The sequence below is a fragment of the Parambassis ranga genome, chromosome 24 (genome assembly GCF_900634625.1).
Source record: "Parambassis ranga chromosome 24, fParRan2.1, whole genome shotgun sequence".
In the NCBI taxonomy this organism is placed as follows: Eukaryota; Metazoa; Chordata; class Actinopteri; family Ambassidae; genus Parambassis; species Parambassis ranga.
The window spans coordinates 1,652,452-1,661,774 of record NC_041043.1 but is presented as its reverse complement, the minus strand read 5'-3'; the positions used below and the strand labels follow the sequence as shown (position 1 = coordinate 1,661,774).

Genomic DNA, 9,323 nt, shown 5'->3' with positions numbered 1-9,323 from the left:
AAAAATAAACCTTTTTACAGCTTGCTACAAAACAGTATTTATCTTTATAATGTCCACTTCCAAGACAACATTTTGGAGAGAGAATTTTCATATTTGATATTTGTTCTTAATGGTTGCATTTATGATTAATTTAGGATATCTGCTGTGACTACCTGCCCCCCTCAAACTCAACATTTCTAGAATCTTTATTTCCCTTTCAAGATTTGCACACAACTCAAACTAAAAACTTAAATTTATTTAAAATATTGAAATTGATAAATTGATCTGAAACATTAAGCATTCATCTTAACGATCTCTAAAAAGAAAAGTCAATTTAAGTTTGTCTGACCTCGGAATATTACTGAAAAAGATGTCCGCTGGAGATAATTAGTCTTTTCTGTCCATCTCTTTGAGAGGCAGGATTACATATGTGACTTCAGTGTCTTTGATGCTCTGTGACATTTATAATGAGCTTTATGTGTGAGGATGAGGAGGAACATATCAATAGCAAGAAATTGATCTGCTATTGACTAGATGCTAGTTGGAGATAACCCTGTGATATTCCCAACAAATTGTTAACATGTGAAATCAGCACATCTAGTTTTTTTTATTCAGTGTATAATTTGACAGATTTCAAAGCCCAACTATTTAAAAATGTCCATGTTTCACTGCTTGTTGTTGGATTCATAAGCCTGGAGACTGCTGTTGACGCAATGAGACTAACACATTGTCATGAGCTGTTGAACTTGCCATCAGCACCCACTATGACTTGAAGAACCTCCCCGAGCCATGACGAAGATGTGTGTATGATGACTGTCATTTTGCCTCTTATAGTTTTATAAGTCTTAATAACTCTGACATGCTGTCCTCAGGTTTTCTCCAAGGTTTTGTCTGTTACCATCCTAGGTTGGATTTGAACAGACTCTAATCAGATGAAGGGTACCTCCACGTCCAGCCTCTGAATGTTAAAAAGGTGGGATTATATAAAAAAAATTTTTAGTGTAGTTATTCAAGGCTCCTCAGCACCAATCAAATAGACAGTGACCATTGGAAAATAGCCTCATTCTCATAGTCAGCCTATAGTCAGTGCACACACAAATTGTCATGAGGTGGCAGCTGGCAGACACATTCCTTTACCACCTACCATCACCAATAAATGCAACTGAGTGTGCAAAAAGAAAAAAGCCCAGCAGTGGTAATCTATGTTAGCGAGCTAGGTTTGACAGAAACCTTCTCTCCATTGCTACCATAGGTCTTAGCATGGTTAGCTTAGCCCTCACCCAACAGGTTGTTTCACAGTCCTGGTGTTGCACCAGTTTTTTCAGGTGTGTATCATATGTATCTCATTGCCAGACCTTTGAGAATTCATGTGTCGCTTTTTCAATAGAAAGGACATCACCTGATCCTCACCCTCTTTCAAAGATCTTTTCCTTCTTGTGAATATATCACATATGTTAGCACCAAGCAATTGATTATCATGAAAACTGTAAGGCATGTGTACTGAAACCCTCAGGGAGTACGTTTAATGAGGCCCTCAGATACACAGAGATCACTTGATTTCTGTAGATTGGAGGGATCAAAGGTTTCCTCCTGCGCAGCTGGTCACTGTGACATCAGCACTTTGTTACAGTGCTCTTAACCACCAAAATAATACAGTAGATTTCTGAATTAGACTTTGGGTAGGGGTTGCTGGAAATGAAGAGTCTGTCTAATTGGAGCCCAGGTTCCTGCAGTGCTGTTTCTTTCTGTCAGTTACTGGCCTTTAATGTGCACTTAACGGTGTATCTGGTGCCTTGTCAAGGTGATCAAGTGTGCAAGATGTCAGTCTCATGACGACCATTGTAGGAGAATCATGGAGATATCTTTGGTTGTGGCTGTAAAACTGAGATAAAATTCTAGCAGTGTCAGAAATTTTGGATGACTATCTTACAGTGTGACAGCTGCTACGACCTGTCACCCCGCATCCACATCCTCCTCCCTGCATATTGATGTACATCAAGTCAGTAAATGGTCATCGTACAATCTGCACGCATCAAACTTCACATCGTACCAAAGTTTATTAGAGGCCATAAAGAGTTAAGTTTATGGATTTTGCTGTATATTATTGTGTAGCTATATTCGTGCAATGAATCCAGGGATATGTAGAGATGCAAGTTTCCACCAGATGCATCCCTAGAAGCATACAGACCATGGATTGAGCACAGCTCCACGTGTCTACCAGTATTAGGCCAAAGCATTCAGATCAAAGCTGCAGCATCAACAAGGCACTAACATGACAGTTTGCATCTATTACCTGCATGCTTACACAACACATTTTTATCAAACAAACAAAGTGTTTTCTGCTGTTTTTTTCGGAATATGACACATATACTGCAGTGTACACTTCAGGTGAGGGAAATCCTACCACACTCCACAACTTCCTGGGAATACCAGCAAGTTGGACACATACCTTGGGGTAGTTATTGAACCACAGATTGAGGTAGAGCTATCTGCTCTCCCCAAAGGAAAAAGTTCCTCTTTGATTCCTCTCAGGTAATCGATTATATCTAAGCCACCCTTGTTATCTGTGCACTCTTTAAAAGTGTCAAAATATTGATAGTGAGGTTGACTATAGATTTTTTTTCCACCCATGATATACAGTTGTGTCACAGCAACAATAACCTTTAATTTTCAAAGCGTACCAATTTATTTGAAACACAGCAGGGTGTAGAGAGAAAAAAACACATTAGTCATTTAATGGTGTGATTCTCTGCCTCAATTAATGATAATTGCTTTGTGTTCTTCACACCTCCCACACTGTGTGGCTTGTCATGTGGTAAATAACAATGGCAGAGCTGATAATAATGGCACATAAAGCTTTCCACCAGATGCAGGGCTTCCAAAAGTGTCTGGTCATCGTGATTTTTGCCTCAACGTTTTTGCATGTAGCGTGGACTCAGGCAGCTCATTAGCTGTGACCAGCCGAACGTAACACGTGTCATCAGTCAAATGGTGTTCTACTCAAGCGAAGACTAACCGGAGTGCTGATTCTGTGTAAACAGGCTGCCGACACTGGCTTGCTTCAAGTAGCATTTGAATGAAAACAGCTACTTATGTATTATTCCCTCCAATGTCAGTCTAAAACGGGGAGAAACAACATGAATGACTATCATTAAAAGCCAGAAGCTAGGCAGCCTTCATGAAAAAGTCCTCTAATAAAACCAGAAGCTTTTCTTCATCATTTATCTTTTGACCTTCCAGAGAAAAATGAGACATTTGCAGAGAAAGGACCGGGCAGGTTGGATAATTGCGGCTCACTCATTGACCCAGACTCTGTGACCCTTCAGTGAATGCCCAGTGTCTGCTTGTGCCACGTAGGACTGTAGATAGAGCTGTCAGTTGCACATTGATGCATCACATGCTCAAATGAATCAATTTGAAATGCTTTTTTTCTCATCAGCGCTGAAAAGATTTGAAACATCTGATGTCTGCTTATTCTACACTGACGTTGAATGTCTGATGTCTGTGCAGTGGTGCAGCATGTTAATATGATATATCTGGACCTGCTCCCTCAAGTATTCCATTTCCATAATGCATCCCCACTATATGCTTAATTTGAGAGGTGCTGGGTTGCTTTCAAGTTGTTGATTTTTACTTTGACACGCAATCATTTCGTGTGAATGCAGCATTCCCACAGAAGTTACCATCAGACGAACATATGTTACTCCAACACAGTCTCATCCTCTTACATTAATGAATTAGACAGTTTCTGATTCTGATTCTGATTCTGATTCTGTAATATTATTATTGTTTAAGCAGGGAGGGGCTGCAACCTACAATGGATTGGGGCATTAAAGAATAGGATAAGGTTGTCGTGCTTTTGCAGAATCACTCATCAGAAAATGTATGAATGATTAATGGTGGCTCGAAAGACATCTTAGCTGTCATGGAGCTATTTCCTTTGTGGTGCATGACTTTGTATTTTAATGAAAAATGAGCCCATGGTGACTATAAATGTAAGTGAAAAAGTCAAATAGCAGCGTGTACTGTAGATCTGGGATTTGCTAATTTTTATTTTTTAAACTAAATATTTGTTTATTGATTGTTTTTGGTCTATTTGAATCTGTCACCTTAAGCTGTTTTCAAATGGTAACAAAGTAACAACCCTCCTGAACTTTTAGCTCCCTTTAGCTTTGCCACTAAATAAACTCTGGTGTGTCTTTGTGTAGCGGCGAGCACAATGAGTGTATTTGTCTTCTGAGTGTGTCCTTACAGAGTGCAGGCGCCGTCTGTGAGACTGCAGCATCGTGATTGAGTCTGACAGTTATGAGTGTCTTCTGATGAATTCACTACAAGAACAGAGGAACTCAGGATTTCTGGAGTGAATAGATCAGCTGCTGTGGATAACTTGTTTGGTTTAAGAACTGCAGCAACTGTCACATTACATCCGCTCACACCATCAAAGGATTGAAACGTTCACACTTTCTGCCAGTTTGGTGCTTATTTTAAGGCGGTCCGCCGTCTTTATTTAGCTAACAGTGGGTGCTCGTTCTTATCTCCCTCTGACCTTTTGAATGGCTCTTTGTAAAGACAGAAGAAGCACCAGTATTACTTCGCCTTCACATTTTTAGAACATCAGTTCGATTTGGATGGCATTTTCTCAGATTGCTGTCAGCTCTACCAGATTTTAGCAGCTACAGCAGCTAAGATATTATGTATTATCGTAATGCACAGGGTGAGTGTATAAAGATGGAGGGCAGACCCGTAATGAGAATCACCTTTTGGCTCCGGTGTCAGTGACACACTCATCATCATTTATGGAGCCAACCTCCTGTGGCCATTTGTGGTACTGTTTTGTCCCCTAATGGATTCTGATAGTCCAGAATTGGGGTCCTACGGAAGCTGTAGGCTAAAAATGTAACTATAATACAGGCAGGTTTCATCTTGCCTCAATATGACCAGTTGGCATGAAAGGAAGTGGGCTGGCTGTCCTGGACCAGCATTAGTTTTTCTTGGGATAGGGTGTCCTCGTCAGTTTTGGAGTGGAATTGTACATTGTAATTTTACATATTTAGTAGATTATGTTTGGTGTTTTTAGACACTATTGATCACAGCAACTTTTTGAATTTCATAACGGAACAGCATTACTGTGCACTTGTATGTCAGAGGCTGTACTTGATAGATGAGCTTTAGCTTCAGCTTCCTTCCCCCTGAAAAAAACCTCACACATGCCTAATGAGGACGAGGCCTCGAGTGGATTGACTCCTCTGATAGGACTGTGACTTAAACACAACTAAACACAATCACCATTAAAAGTTAATAGTAAATAGCTTTGGCCTTCTTTATTGTTTCGCCTGGTTTGTTCAGGATTTTAATTGCAATTAGTGCAGACAGTGATTTATCGACGCATGGTGGATTTCAGCACCATGTCATGTTGGGCTAATTGGTTTGGTTAAAAAGGCGTGACAGGGAGCCTGCTGGAGGTGCTGCAGCTCCTGGAGAGAAACAGGAAGTTTCTCTGAACAGGCTTTCCTGCACATTTCAAGTCTGAATCCTTCATCTTTCTTTTAGGGCTTTACTTACTCTTTCCATCCTGCCTTTTCTCTGCCACCAAACACAGCTCCGATGGGAATTGTCATGGTAGTAACACTCGACTGCTCTTATGTTTTCTATGGGCTTCTTTGTTTTATCTCCTTATCTTATCAAGTGAGAGTCTGCTACGACAGCCAGTTTAAAAGAGACGTAATCATGCACTGATCACACATCATTACTCTAATAGCAAATGGAGGATGAAGGGGCAGAGGAGAAGTGTGTGTATTCCTCTTCCAGTCACAGAAAATGTCAACATTTCACTGCAGGTGTGAGTGGAGACTGAACAGCAGTACTGTTGCTCCCTACATGTCCATCCTGTTTCTGTTCAGCATGCTAATCAAGGTTGAAGTCAGACTTTAAGCAGCATAGTGGAGTAAGTCAGAGCAGAGAGCTGTGTACATAAGGTGTGTCCCAATCAGCACGAGTGTGTGAGTCTGATGTTTGTGTTGTGAATGTGTGTATGCCATCTGACAGCGGCATGCTCTGCCAAACAGGATGGGAAAAGGAGCTTGCAAGACCACACACAGGGCAACACAGCTCAATACACACTGTGATACTTTATATGGACCATAAGTCAGTGTCAGCAATGATCGCTTTTATTAGTGCATAGAGTTTATGAAACCTTCAAGAAACATCCTTTAAAAGTGTGACAAAAGATAATGTAAACTTTAAGCTTTTTAGCTTAAAGTTTAACTTTTTAGCAGCAAGTATGTAGAAACGGGTGGTATTTTAATGAATCTCTTGAGTTTGTTCCAGTATTTAGTTAGATTTCGCTAGCTTGCAGATGTGGAAGATTATTTGCTTTGATCTCCATACATATGATACAAACGCTTTAAGAACCACGAACCAGTCAATGTTTTTTTTTCTCACAATGATCGACTGTTGACTTTCTTTTGATTGACTGAAGATGCAGCTCTAATTTAGTTGAAATAATGTAAGTAATGTTTCAAAGTTCCACTGATGTAGTATGAAAATGTAAAAAGAAGAGGTTTAAGGCCTGAATGTCTGTTTGCTTGTTTACACTCAAAATGTCACAGGTATCCAATGTAAAGAGGCATAAAAGCTGTAAATCCTCACTGTTTAGCTGATTGTATTTTTGGCTGTTCAGAAGACAACACACATCTCTCTGCTCCTTCATCCTCCTCACAACGAGGTGAAGCAGATCCCGCAGCCTCATCTTCACCCTGTCTCCGAGCAGGAGCTCCACAGCCGCTCAGAGCAGAACGGAGAAGAGCGGGGTGAAGATGAACAGCGGCGAGGTGAAAGCTGAGTGGAGCTGAGTGAAGCAGGAAAAGAGCAGAGCGGAACAGAGAAGCAGGAGTGGAGCCAACGAGGGCCAACATCATCCCAAACAGAAAAAGATGAGAGCGGCCCATAGATAGCTCAGAGAAGCAAGCAAAAAAGACTCATTTGTTAATGTGGGGCTCAGCCAGCAAGATGTCAAGAGACAGGATACCACATTAGACAGAAGTTACACAATGCCAGCCCAGCCACTTAGCGCACAGCATGAGTGATGCAGTGTTTATTCACTGTGGAACAACTCACGGGGTGCACCGGCCTGACGGCCACTGACACACTCACACTGTCATTTGAGCTATGAATCGATCTTTAATCAGAGGAGCAGCGATTTACTAATATTAAAAGAATTCATGAGAAGTTTCCAAAGGTTAATTAATTCTGTTCAGATCAAATTGTTTTAGAATGACGGAAAATGTAAACGGTGGAAAAAATGTATCCACGAGCACACACTGATGGAGGTTTTTTAGATAACCTATGATGTGCTGGTTAATTGGCAGGTATTTTGGTAGTGTGGTGATTGTGTAGGAAATAATCATGTGTAAATAACTCGTATGACATTTTACAGACACACGATCTGTAGTTTTAAAAATACGCTGTAATGCTGTTTTCACCAGGAAAATAACAGCAGAGCTGGATTTATTAAGGTGTTTGAAATGGCCACTGTTTATGTGACTATGAGCCTTTCTTCTGTTTCTTCTTATGAATTTAGTGCCTGTAAAATCCGATTTGTTACCATGGCAGCCAAGAAAAAGATGGAGAAGCATGTTGCAGATGGGAGAAGTTTGACTTGAATATAAGTTTAAAGAAATCTATAATCCCTTGTCTTGGTTTGGAAAAGACTAGATATCCCAAGACATATTCATACAGACTACACATAGTTAAATCTGCATTTCTTTGCCAGAAGAAGCTGAAACAGAAGTATTTTTGCTTGAAAATTATTATTTACAGTTCAGAAAAGATGATGTGCTAAAACTGAGTGATCGGCACATCAGACATGTTTCTCCCACAGCTGTGTGACACATCAGAGGCTGCACATTCTCTGAAGATGTTAAACTCTGCTCCTACTTTGCTCTCCTCCTCCTCTTCTTCTGGTCCTCTCTCTTTGTGTCTTGGTTTGATAGTAGTTTCTCTCATCCTTGCTGACAGCTGTTGCCATGGTTGTGTCAGCGCCTCCGAACTACCTGCAGTGGTATTTCCATGGACACGGATCAGGAGGACACTGGGCTCTGAGGTGTAGGAGGGAGGCAGTAAGATTAAGATTTACTTTATTAACCCCCATAGGGAAGTAAATTGTAGTAGCAGAACATTAAATACAATATATGAAAAAAAGAAAAAACTCTTACATACACACAGTTAATGCAACCGAGAACCTGTGATGATGCTTTAGTTTAAGTTTGTGAGCTCTGCTCTGACAGTCACAGATGACCTCTAGAGTCTGATGGCGGACTGCAGCAATGACTTGACCAGCGGGGCTTTAGCAGTCTATTGCTGAACCGCCGTCTGGACTGAAGGTGACAGAGCGGGAGGTGGAGGAGGAAGAGGAGGATTAGGGTCTGGGAAGATATTAAACAGAGAGGAGCAGAAGCCGGAACATGAGGCTTCTGTCGGAGGACGGTTTCACCACGATTCTAACTCACCTTTTAACACAAAGTTGCATTTATTCACATCTGGTGGAGGCAGCTTCATTCTGACTCCTGCAGCTCTTCCATTAACACTGGAGTGGACACAATAACATTTGAATGGCATGATAATGCAGATTTCCCCGCACTTCATGCTGATTCAAAAATTACAGCCTCAGCTTTGAGAGTACTCACTCTGTTCCTATTAGAGGTGAAGAAGCGCTGCATGTTTTCAGGCTGATATCCGAGGATAATCTGATAATAATAGTCTGAATTTGAAATAATAATAAAAAAACACCATATTTGTTATAGTACAACATCTATGCACACCACTATTACCATCACATGGTGCATCCAGAGAAAGTGCATTGCTGAATGTTACAGAATTTAGCAAAACATCCTGGAACCTATACTCCGTCTGACGTAGTATTGTTATTTTGTTTTGTTTGTGTATGTACCATAAAATAGAGGTAATTATTGGATGGGAGCCTCAGTCTGCTGTGATTGGTCAGCTCCAGTGGCTCCATCCTATCCTTGAGGAGACATCCTAAGATCTGGAGCTGACTGTGACACTGTCAAAAAAAATATTATTAAGTTTATATGGCTTTATTTTAAGGAGTCACAATCAAAAAATGTAGCTTAGAACTTGGATGGCTCATGTGTGCGTGTCTCTGGCTGCTGTCTCTGACTGATGGTTCCCTGGTTTATCAGAATAATGTTAGCGATGCTAAGCTGCTTAAGACACCAGATGAGATGTGAATCGATTTCATGTCAGCCAGGTTTTCTATGCAGAGATCATTCCCAGTGAGGGTAAAAATCAGTCCATCTCACCGATAGCACACATCCATGTGTCTC

General features: G+C 40.8%; 1 protein-coding gene across 1 annotated transcript in view; it reads left to right on the top strand.

The window, feature by feature from the left end:
* aven (apoptosis, caspase activation inhibitor) overlaps positions 1-9,323 on the top strand; it is a 29,773-nt gene that overhangs the window by 16,025 nt on the left and 4,425 nt on the right. The gene's annotated exons all lie outside the window — the stretch shown is intronic.